The 12,426-nt window shown below is 41.7% G+C and overlaps 1 protein-coding gene and 1 long non-coding RNA gene across 10 annotated transcripts in view; one reads left to right on the top strand and one right to left on the bottom strand.

Annotated features, from left to right (window-relative positions):
• The window catches only part of CHD9 (chromodomain helicase DNA binding protein 9), a 97,885-nt gene extending 97,144 nt beyond the window's left edge, over positions 1 to 741 (bottom strand). For 6 of the 9 annotated variants that reach the window (XR_012837645.1, XM_075765956.1, XM_075765947.1 and 3 more), the window contains exon 1: positions 507 to 741. The gene's annotated coding sequence lies outside the window, so the exon portion shown is untranslated. Of the gene's footprint in view, positions 1 to 254; positions 371 to 506 lie in introns of those variants that run through there. The other 3 variants (XM_075765955.1, XM_075765948.1, XM_075765950.1) reach the window with 3 other exon arrangements.
• Positions 742 to 761: 20 nt separating this feature from the next.
• LOC142603758 (uncharacterized) lies at positions 762 to 8,904 on the top strand. Its single transcript, XR_012837646.1, has 3 exons — positions 762 to 1,692; positions 4,064 to 4,156; positions 7,291 to 8,904. It is a non-coding gene; the product is annotated as an uncharacterized LOC142603758 (long non-coding RNA).
• The last annotated feature ends 3,522 nt before the right edge of the window (positions 8,905 to 12,426 follow it).

Genomic DNA, 12,426 nt, shown 5'->3' with positions numbered 1-12,426 from the left:
TTCCTCCTCCCACCTCCGCCGGAGAGGTGCGAGGGACCGGCTCCGCCGCCGGTGTCGGCGAGGGGCGGAAGCAGGTCGAGGTGCGGCGGCGGGCAGAGCCCAGGCGGCGAGCAGGCCGCGCCGCGCCGTCCCCCGGCGGGAGGAGGGGCGCAGGGGGCTGACGAGGCGCCGGGGCCAGCCGGTGTCTCCAGCACCTGGAGCGCGGCCTGCTCCGGAGGTGGCGGGGAGCAGCCCGTCCCTTCGCACGTACTCACCGCCGGGTTCGCCATTACGCGGCGGCGCCTGGAGCCGCCGCCGCTGCCCGGCAGGAGGCACACGCGCGGGGCGGAGGAGGAGGAGATGCCCCGCGCCTGACAGCTCCCCGCCGGGGCGGCCTCGGGCAGACGCGGCGGCTCAGAGGCGGCGGCAGGAGCGGCGGCGGCGGCGGCTTCCCCTCCCCCCCGCGGGGATTCCCCCCCGCCTCCCCCCCGGAGCCCAGGGAGCCGCTGGTCGAGGGCGGCACTTACCGGGTGGCAGGGTGGCCAGCGCAGGCCGGGAGAGGCGGGCGGCGGCGGAGCGGGCGAGGGCGGCGCGGCGTGCCTAGCTCTCCTCCCCCCGCCGCCCACCGCAGGCAGGGCGGGAGGGGCGGCCGCGCTGGGGGGCGAAGTTTCACTCGCTCCGCGCCGCGACCCCACCGGCCCCAGCGAACCCGCGGGGACGGGCTGGGGGGCGCATTTGCATATTTGTCACCCCCGCGCTGATTGGCCGCCCGCGCGGGGGCCGCCGCCGCCGCGCGCTGACACGGCGCCTCGGGAAGGGAGGGAGGGAGCGGGTGTGAGCGGCGGGGGGGGTGGCAGTGCGGGGCCGGAGGGGCCCGCGAGCGGGGGGAGGAAGAGGAGGGCGGAGTGAGGACGCGAGCAGGGGAAGGGGTGTGCGCAGGGGAGGAGTGTGCGCGGGAGGCGGAGAGGGGAAACGGGAGCGTGCGAATTTCCTTCCCGAGACACCTTCACCTCACGCCGCAGCCCCCGCGGGAGGGGGCAGCCCCGAGCGGGGGGAGGGGGGGGGGGGAAAGCCGCCGCGGAGCCGATAAAATGGTGTGTGAGCGGCGGGGGTGAGCTGATCCAATATGGCCCCCTTCGCTGACAGAAGCCAATCCCGGGCGCGTTTACTCTGGAGGCTCCGGCAGAGGCCGGGCCCGGGATGCCGGGCAGGCCCCACGGCCGGCGGCGCCCCTGCTGAGGAGAGGCCGCGGCGGCGCTGGCTGGAGCGGCGCCCGCCCAGAGTGCCAGCCCCTGGGCGGCGGGGGGAGCGGGGATTTTCCCTGGGAAAGGGAAACTTGGAGCTCCGGCACGTTTCCGCGAGGCGCTTACGCAGTCGCCGTCGGCGGTTTCCTCATGACGAGCGGCCCAGCGCCTCAGGGCAGAGCCGAGCCCGCCTCGCCGCCGGGGCCGGGATTCCGTCACCTCACGGGAACAGGGCTCCCGCAGCGGCCGGCGGGCACACGTTCGTTCACTTTAATAAAGTATTTGGGGCTCCTTAAACGCCTCCCCTCGAGAGATAGCTTGGTAGTCGGCTGAGACTCTCTCCCTCTCTCTAGGGAGAGCCTGTGTGACCAGGATTTCAGTTAACTTGACCTATTGATGGCATCACCAGATGTTGCCTTGAAACCCAAGTACTAGCAGGGAGCGCAAGGAATATTCCCGCCTTTCCGAGGTAAATAGAGGTGGACACCAGGCAGGGCCAGCATAGCCTCCAGCACCCCACGTTCAAGCCGTTTTCAGATGGATTGCTTGAGTATGCTAAGGTGACTCATAACATTCCTACAAAGTCAACTATAAGCCTTTCCCTTTGCTTTTACATAAAATATTTCAGTCATTTAGAGCAAAGTATATTAAATGTTAAGTATTGATTTCCAGATCAAAATTTAGAACCAGTAATACACAAAACACTTCACATCCGTATTATCTTAAGTAACTTTTAAAGAGCCTTGAGCTATAGAGTTTAGTTAGAGGACCCATTTCCACAGACATAATGAGAAATCTCATCCAGAGGCTTCCTTCTGTAGTTTGCTAGCAAGGAACAAGTGAGATACCCTAAATATAGAAGCAACAGGTTGGAGAGAACTGGAAGTATTATTTAAATTAAGAGTTTGTCGTTATACCCAATGCCTGACTTCCTGTGTATCTTATATGCTGTATCATATATTATAATACAATTAATTGATTTCAGGGTTTCTAAATAGCTCAACTGAGCCTCAGTAGATGCAAGCATAAGGTAGGTTCTTATTCAGCATTAGTTCAGAAGATAAGCCTTTAAGCATGCATCTTGAATGTTTTGACTTTACAGCACCTTTGTTTTTCTCTCAACTTATGAATTCTTCATAGCTAAAACTGTAATCTTGCTCTCAGACTGTTCAGAAAGACTACTGTTAACAGTTATGCTAAAATTTCTGTACTAACTTTTTTCTTTTAGCTAGCCCTGCAGATTTTCTTTCTCTCTAATTTCCTTTTCTCTCACTAACAATTAAAAACAACTTCAAAAAATGAACATACCTGATTTTTTTTCTTAGTGATTTCTAAAAGAAAACACATATGCTCTGTTCCTCTAACCTTCATAGAGAAAGAAGCAAATGTTTTATGGGGAAAAAAAGGCAGCCTTTACCCTTTTATTAGAATTAACCAGCCAATTGTAATACTTCCTTAATAAAGCTATCAACACTATTGTAACATTGTGAAGGGCTCTCAGCTGTAGATAGTGTGAATGGTAATGTCATAAATTGAGAGCACAGGCTTAGAATGATAAATCCCATAAATGACTGAAAATAGGATCATGTGACTGGTTATTCTGTTGCTCAAAAGGACATCAAATCTCACAAACATTTAATGTCTGGATGGATTCTCTTTGAACTTAGGAAAAAACCAGGTTGCTGAAATATACAAAATTAATGTTGTTTTTTGCTTTGTGCTTCGTTTTCTTAAACATGTCAATATCTCATCAATTTTAGAGATTTCTTTTGCAGTGTTAAATTTTCTTTCCATCAAAACTTTGGCCATGTTATATCACCACTCTGAAATCCTACTATCATTTCAAACAATCATAGTTTTAGCAGGTTTAAACTTTTGCCACTTTATATCATAACCCTGAAATCCTACTATTGTTTCAAACAATCGTAATTTTAGCAGGTTTTATACATTTTATGAGATATTTGTTTTCTTAGCACCACTACCTCGCAATGTAATTATACTGCCTTGATCCATCATAGCATACAGATGACTCTTTGAAAATGTTGGGTTTGTTAAGAGTGGAAGAATACTTTGTCCCTCCTCTCCTTTGTTTTCCATAAATATTTTTCTTCAAATGTCCCATGTACAACAGAGTTAGAACACATGATTTGTTATGTTCTTGACTCCCACAGAACTATAGCAATTTATTCTGCCTTAGGATTTATCATGTGCGTGCCTTTTAACACATTGTAGTCTATGGAGGGAGAAGTCCTGCGTACTCAAAACAAGGGCACTCATCCTTTATTCTTTTGTGAGTGTAGGATAAATTTTTTCCAAGACAAAACAACAGAGGAAATCAGTTGCTGCACTTGTCAGGTTTCCTGTACTTTGATTATCCATGGAAGTTGCTGCAGGGATACTGAGGTCAGGGCTGGAATGGAGTTCACATGCACTGAATCAGCTGCTGAGATTCCACTGTTGCCACAGTGACTGTTTTGATCCTTCTCAGTAGTCACTCTGTGTGACTTGGGAAAGCAAAGAGCAGCTGCCTGCACAGATTGCTGCTATTAGAGCAACTCTTCATATGTCTTTGTAGACATGCTCTAAAAGCCTGGTAGGAATCTGCGATGCAGGTGAAGACTTGTAGTGTCATGCAAACCGGGCCCTTGCTGAGGTGTTTTGGCTGCTTGGTGCATTGCCTCTGCAACCTGCAGCGTGAATAGGAAAAAAACACTTTCTCTGGGTGACTTTTGGAGCCATTAACAAGTCTGCCAGGTGAGGGTAAGCTCAAGTCGGTTTACCTCTGAATATATTCAAAGTCATAGGTTCCCATCAGGGCTTTGTTGTGCTTTGGCTTGCAGTTTGTAGTTTGTTTGATCTGGAATATACACTGGAACTCATGCAAGGAGCAGCTATACTGTACACCTGCAGATGTGAAACACTGCAGATGCAAAGTGAGTACACGGAAGCAGATGGTTTCTCTCATGGCCTTGCAGAGGCAAATGTAAACCAGGGTATGGTTATAAATCTTTTTAGATTAGGACAAAATTTAATTCTTTTGACTCTGTGTGTGGGAACAATCATGTCCAAGGGTATGGAGCAGAAAGAGAAGCTGGAATTCTGAATATAAACCTTTCATATTGTGGTAAACAACTACAAATAAAATTCTGATTGCTAATTAAATTTGCAAATAATCTGCTTTGTAAGATGGAAATCTCTTGGCAGCTAAAGTGTTTCACTCTCAGGATGTGATATGTCCCAAAAGTTTACCTGGTAGCTGGAAAACTACTGATGTAAATTGAGTAAACTTAGGGTATCAAAATGCTGATTTCTAACACTGCTTCTATTGCTGTTTCCTCATACACCTACATCTGTAGTTTGATTGTCTGCTTGCCACAATGACAGCCACAAGTGCACTGTTAATTGATAAAACCATGATGATAGTACTAAAATGAAGTCTGCCATGAAATAGGCAGCATGAAAGGAAAACATTTTAATCTGAGCTTACTGAAAAGTATTTTTTTTTACTAAATCATGTTTTCATTAAGAAATTTAAAAAACATATTTTTAGGGGATTGATGGCAGTAACCCAATTTTAGTTTTTGGCAAAGGTTTGCTGCATTGTCTGTTGAGAGAACAGAAGTTCACATCTTGGCCTCATACCAGGAAGCCAGTTTGTGAATCTGGGTGCTGAGACTTAGGAGATTTGTGAATGAGGGTTTAAAGTGTAGTCTGTAAAGATCAGAGAAGAAAGGTGGTACAGGAGCTCTTCTAGGCACTTGTGTTAGGAAGAAAGTAGTCCTTTAAGACCACAGTTGGAGGTTTTGATGACCAGGTGGAGCACAAGACTGAAGGTCACCTGACTCTCTTTGGGCTATATAAGACAATGCTGAAGGCTTGCTGTGGTTGTCTGTATGGTGGTTGGGTGTGAAGGAGCTTTCAAGAGAGAAGGAAGGCAGTAATAGCTGTTGCAATAGTAGGTAAGAGGTTTTATTAAAGTGGAAATGTGTTGGAGGTATTATGATGTTCATGAAGTCTAGAAGAAGCCTGGAAGTGGCCTAAGTGATTTGATAATAGGGTGAGTATTTTCGGTTGTGCTAGAAGATAGATGCTGAAAGTGAACATAGTAGTTAGAACCTTTTGAAAATGTATTTTTCCTGGTTTTATTTTCCATTCTATTTGTTTTTGTGTATAGAGACTGAATGTGTATCTTATTACTTGATTTTTGAATGTAGAACTTAAAGTGAGAGTAGTATTTTCTTTAAAGTTTTGTGCTGTTAAATACTCTTTACTAGGATTTATTTACTATAGTACTAATTACTTGTTCCTGGGTTGGCTTTAAAGGTTACTGGAGTTGTGAACTGCTTCTTGATTTTTGGAAAACTTCTAGAATATTCTTAAGTAAGGACTAAGTAGCTCTTAAGAGGAGGAGAAAAGAGGGGGATAGTATACAAGGGATTTGAAGTAGGGGTGTGCTTTTTGCTTTTAATAAAGAAAAACCCCACTCTTCTGGAAATGTATGGTTCCTGATTGAGCGATAGTAATGGGCATCTTGCTAGAACTGAATTCTGTTCTTTGCTGTTTTCTTTTGTTTTTTTCTTTGATAATAGAACATGGAAAGAGCTAGTTTTAGGTCTTGTGAGACAAGATTGTCTACTAGAAGGGATATTTGAGTACTTAAACCCACAAGGTTTTCTTTGTAAAGGTGGATAGAGGATTAGTGGTAACTTCTATTCCCTGTTGAAGGTTTTTGGTGCTCTTACTCATGTGAAAGTGGTAAGCACAGACTGTGGGAAAATCAGATATATGCTAAAGATTCAAAGTCTCTGGTAAAAGTTTGGTAAGGAGTGGGAAGTATTGGTGTGAAGTTTTATCTAATTCTGAACACTAGCTAGAGAAGCACTTCAGACTAATTAAAGACGTTTAGGAACTCCCCAGGAGGTTTGAATGTACAAAATAAAATCTGAGAGCAAGTTACTAGTTTGTCAGCTGCTATATTCTGGGACTATAGTAAGGAAGGAACCCTCCTGAAGGAAAAACAATTGAACAGTTGCACTATAAATAGGCTTACTCATCATAATCAATAGGCTTATGGGACTTGCCCATGTAGCTCTACTACACTTGTTAGGGTTCTAGCTTCAGGACTGTCTTATAGTCCAAAACTAGCTGTAAAATCAGATAGTAGTGTTGTGGCTCCTTAAACTTATCAGAAAATACAGTAACTCATGAATACTGGTATGATTTATGTATCTTTGAATATTCAGCTATAAGTACTGTTTTATGTAATGTGTATATCCATATTACTATGTGTAGTGTCATCAATTATTAGTATATGAAGTAAATCCCTAAAATGTTAAGTTTTAATGTAGTAATTTAGTGTAAAATGCTGTTTTCTTCCTGACTCTATATGATATGTACTGCCAAAAAAGGCAACAAACTGTTAATATTATATTATGCTTTACCTTTAATTCCCTTTTAGTCTTGATGTAATACTAAGCCAGTGAAATAAACCCTGCAAATTGACATGATTGCTATAGTGTAGCATGTGTGTATTGCCTTATGAGAGCCCTATTGTCACAGATAGGTGTTCAAAGAATTTGGGTTTGATATCTTAGTTTTGTGAGACATTTATTTATCTGATGTGACTTGATAAAACAGAGCATTACTGAGCAGTATGAATGGATGCTCAAAACCAGCCATTCCAGACGAAACTTCTTGTTACTAACCGTGGAAAGCTTCTGCTGCCCTCTTGTGGTCTTTGTATAGATCCATTCTTGCTCTGCAGCTGTTACAATATTAATAAGCTAACTTTACAGGATATGGAGTATTTTTCTGTGATGAAATTACTATCTTTGTGGTTGTCACTTATCTCAACTTTTGCAGAGCTTTTCCTACCATCTCCTGCAACGTTCTTGTGTCCAAGTCAGGACTTTATGCTCTGAATGGGTAGATAACCCGATGAGTGGGAAAACTGGTTGGGTGATTGGGCATGGAGAGTGTTTAATACTTGATACAAATGCTAGTAACATAACTAGTCTCAGTATGGATCCCTGTAGTATTCTATCTGACATCTCTATCAATTGCTCAGAGGAGTTTGCAGGTGACATGAAAACAGAGGAGGATGAGTTGACGTGCTCAATGACAAGACTGCCATTTGGACACCTAGACAGGATGGAGGACTGGCAGAGCTTGCTTTCCTGAAGCTTGTTTTCTAATACCGGATCCCTAGAATGCCTTCAGCAATCTCCTGTGCTATCTTGCACACATTCAGAAATTTGTTTTGTAAATCGAAATAATGTAATGTGCCAGACCATCTAGTCAACTTTTTGTCTGATGTGAAATGTGGGTTATCATTGGTTGCTTTTCAAAACTTGTAATGAAGTGATGATTCAATCTTTTGTCAGCGTTGGCTCTTCAGTAAGCAAACCTGAAATTTGCACTGAGGAAATAACCAAGTTACTATGAACCCGAAAATGAGGATGTGTTCTTAATGATTCTGTATTGTTAACTTAAACTCATCTGCTTTTAGACAACTTCTAAAAAATGTTAATTTTTTTATGTCAGTCATGCATTGCATTTCTTAAAGTGAACTATTCTCCCTTTACTTTTAACTTTATACACGTAGAGGGAAGATCTGCGGTTCAAGACCTGCATAAAATAGATTTGGTACTACGTAAACGTCATCAGCACCATATAGCTTGTGCAGATTGTTTTCTTGTGAGTTCCTAAGGTATCATGGAGTAACTGCTGATATTACTGAATTCTGCAAACTGTGTAGTTGAGCACTTAAAATATATGCACTGCAGTAGTCAACTTGGATCATCTGCTCTAGAGCAGGAATCTTGTTGGTCTGTATAGCATACCTCCAGAGTGGCTCTGCGTGACTGCTGTACAATTTTCAGTAGGGTACTGATTGTAAAACTTCTAAACCAAAGATGTTTTGCATCTGTGTGCCCTGAAGTATCTTCTCTTGCAGACTGATTCGAGGTAAACTGTGGGATTCAGCAGTCATTTGGTTACTGTGATTTAGGGAATCCCTAGTGAAGTGCGAGTACTCTGAGCCACACAAGCAGGTTGCAGCGTTTCTGCTCATCTGCAGTACTGAAACTGTCCAAGAGGGAGCTGAAGGCAGACTAGAGATGTGGCTGTCTGCTGGAGGGTTTAGGAAGTGACAGGAGAGAGGTTTTGTTTTGGTGGGGTTTTGCAGCAATTTGGACCTGTGTGCCTAGATTCAGTTGAAATAATTCTTTGGATCTGGGCCTAAACAAATTAAGTTCCTTTGGACCTTGACTCTCTGGGCTGAAGTCAAATATTTAACATCTGCTTACAAGTGATTAGTTAATATTGTAAGATGAACTTTTAAAGACTTATGAATGTTCTGGCTTGTGTTTCTTGTGTTGAGCTTCGCTTCTGTGAAACTTCTTTACCAGTCACAAAGTACAAGAATATGGTGGAATTAAAGTCCTTTTAAAATGTTACCTGTGGAAATATTACCGAAACAGTAATGCACAGCTTAGCCTTCTGGTGATTGTCTTTGTTCAATGGTTGACTATTACTGCATACAATAAATAAGGTCTATGAAATGGAAATGAGACATTGGAGTCTTTTAGCAAAATATTTATTGGGAGATAACACACTGTTGCTTTTCAGGAAGTTAATTCTAACATGTACTTCCCAGGCAGCAGAATCAATTGTATAGTACTGTTTCAATTGTATAGTACTGTTTCAATTGTATAGTACTGTTTCAATTGTATAGTACTGTTTCAATTGTATAGTACTGTTTCAATTGTATAGTACTGTTTCCTTCTGTCACTGGTTTAGTTTTTGATTGGTGCCATAAAACTCTAGTAAATTTTCAGATACTTGTAACTGATTTTATATTTTGTAATATTGTGGAAGACAAACATTGATCTTGAGAAGAGGTACACTGCTGACTTTTAGCTAAAAATTTGAACTGTAGTTCACTAAAAATTTGAACTGTAGTTCACTAAAAATGACGTCCTTTATTTGTTCTCTCTGACTAGCCATGCACTGCCTGTACAGACTTTTCTCACTGTCTTTTTAATGGTTCCCGATAAACATCTAGGAATTAGGATTGCATTTTGGCTATACTGGGTTTGATTCTTCACCTGCTTTAATGCTTTTACTCTCCCTACTACAAACTGTTTTTCTTTTTTTAACTTCCACCAATAGTTACCTTTCCAGTCCTTGTCAGTCTAGTTATTTAATACTTAAATTATAGAAAGACTGCTTGAGTGTGTGTGCATGCATGCACATTTTGTGGGTTTTTTCAGTAGCACTTAATAAAAGAAGATTGTGATCCGTTATAATGATTCCAAGAAACTGGTTTTTGGTTTCTTTCTATTTCCCTTTTTACTAAGGTCAGTGGAATTTAAATACTGTTTCTTTTTTATATATAAGCATTTTCATCAGTTTCAGAACAGTTAGATGGAGGTGTGTATGTATACAAAAAGTAATCTAACAAGTGCTATCTTTCTACTTAAAAGGCAGATTGCAGCACAAATGCTGCCTAACCTTCCCAAAATCAATGCTAAAACTCCTTTTGCGAAAATGAGATTTGACTACTCACAAGAGGGCACTGCGACTTTACCTTTGTGTGTGTTATTGTGAGACAAAAGCCTTGCTGTGAGATCTACCAACAGAAAGGCAAATAATATTGTTACTCTCCAGTGTAATTAATTTTAATATGAAGCTTTTATCAGTAAAGATTGCAAACTCCTTTTTTTAGACATTAAATTATTGAAAGTAGTGCAGAAATTGGAGTCAAGAGCTTTAGAATGGCATGTCCTTTTGTCAGCTTCAGAGTCAAAGTATTGTAGCTGGTCATGACTGAGTAAGGCAAGCTACAGAAAGAAACCTGATGTCGTTTAAAAAAAAAGTCTGACCATAATGAACTAATTTATTTACTTATCAAAGCCTTAAGTGTCATTAGACAGCTCAGTAGGCAAGTCATCATAAGGGGAGTGTTCACTTTGTAGAGATTAATTATAGCCTCCAGCATATCAAGTTTATTATGTCCAATAAGTATTGCAAACAGCTGGAGTAACATGTTTGTCTTTACACTTGATAGCATTCTCTTGCCTCAAGGTCTGACTCCTGAAAGAATAATTAGTTGTTGTGGGTGAATTGTTCCTAATTCTGCAAGCTCTCTTTTGGTGTGTGTTTAATTCTGTGCTTTAAGTAAAACAAAATGAAGGTATTGCCTGATACTGAAGTTGTCAATACATAACTTTTTAAGCAGTGTCTGATCTTTAAAGCAGAGTCTCTTTTTTTTTTTATTGATTAACTTCAATTCATGCTCATTGGATATAAACTTCTTGTCTAGAATGGTTTTCCTCAGTGGAAATATGAAAGACTGGCAACCCACAAATGGTTGGACTTTAGGAAAAAAATTATTGTAACAAGCTGGTCTTAAAATTTTCCATAATGGCTCTTTGACTCCTGAAACAACTTCCCATTGAATGACATGGAAACTCATGAACTCTAAGTTACAAAAAAGCATGTATCACTGAATAGACAAGGCAGACTTGGAACCAAATTATGGGAATAGCTAAAGAGGTCATGAAAACCTACTGAGGAAAACCTGTACTTCATATATGTTTTCTTATATATGCTTTCCAAAAGCATTTACTATAGGATTATGACCTGGGGGGCAGCAGGGGTGCTGGTAAAGCTAATAGAGACATCCAAATATACAATGAGAAAAGAGATTACTGAAGAAGTGGTGTAAGATACTTCAGTAGAGTAAGGAAAGCTTCTGACAGCAAAATGAATTTAGCTTATCAAGAACAGGATTTAGGTGAAGAACTTAAATTTGCTTTTTTATGCAGTGCTTTCAAAATAATATCAAAAAGATAACTTTTGGTTTGAACAATACCTCATATTGGTGAGAGGTAGGGACAATTATTTTAAGTTTTATGAGTTAAGTCAACTAAGCTGTCAGGATGGACTTGTTACAGTGGAGTTCTAAAATAGGGAGAGAGCGACTTTGATTAAATAAGAATGTCTATTAATAATGCATCAAGAACAGATAACAGTCACTGGGTGCCTAGTTGAGTCCTTTTTAATGTTGTATGACTGCTGTCCATCACACAAGTGACTTACTAAATTTGAGGTGATCCTGTGTGGGAAGGAATGAATCAGTGGTGTGTTGCAGTACACTTATAAATCTAGGCAGTGTCACTGTTGTGATCTAACTTGAAAGTACTAACAAGATTCCTTAACTTATCCTTATGAAGAGCTACTAACTCATGATTAACAGTCAATTGTGTGAGGGTTAGAATCTTAATTCTAGCCAATAAGCCTAATCTGCAAACAGAGGCTCATGCTCTAGATTTGGAAGTTCTGCTTCAGCAACTTGTCCAATGGTACTGTTAAACTTGGACTCTATTACTGTTTACGCCTGTATTGAAGTAGACTGTTTCAGGGTGGTGCTAGAATGAACTTTAACAAATTAATTCACAAGCCCTTTACTTTGTATTTTTGGCTGTTAAACCCTTCCATTTGAAGCAAGAATCTCTGAACCCCATTAGCTAAATTATTTATTTCTTAACTGGAGCTGGTAGGCAACCTTTTTTGTCACCGTTATGAAAAGTGGTCTTTAAAGCTGAAGTAGCAAAACTTTGACTATTTTATGTAACCAACATTCTTGTTAATGATAATATTAGGAAGAGACTATTGGAAGACAAGAAAGAAAACACTTCCCCCCCCCCCCCCATGCCCCAGAAGAGAACCCAACTATAGGAAGTATTTAATAAAATACTAGAATGTCTTTTTTTGCATTAATACAAGAGCCTCAGGAGGAGGGGGGGAAAAAAAAACCCCAAACTTACTGTTAATATGATTTTCCTTAATTCAATTTGTCTTTAGGACTAAAACATCTATCCAAAGCTCTGTGTTGACAAGATACTGCTGAGGTTTTGGGTTTTCTTTTCAAGCCATAAATGGCCCTGCAGGTCTCAGGAGCTGCTGTATTTGACAAGCTTGAGGGGGAAATGCTCCAGTTGTCTGAACTTGTTCACATATTTTTAAATATTGGTGTACTCATTTGATTAATTTAACTCCAACTTGAAAGGCTAAGATATGTTTCATGCCCCATATGCTCCCCATGCCTCTCCTTGGCAGTCACTAGTCCAGTTCTCGTTTTGTGCACTGCTTCTGTCTCTAGAGATAATCTTGTGTGGTTTTTTTCTGCTGAGAAATG

This window comes from Balearica regulorum, chromosome 13, assembly GCF_011004875.1.
Source record: "Balearica regulorum gibbericeps isolate bBalReg1 chromosome 13, bBalReg1.pri, whole genome shotgun sequence".
Lineage (NCBI taxonomy): Eukaryota > Metazoa > Chordata > Aves > Gruiformes > Gruidae > Balearica > Balearica regulorum.
Note: the sequence above shows the minus strand (reverse complement) of the source record. Positions and strands in the feature narration are given on the sequence as shown.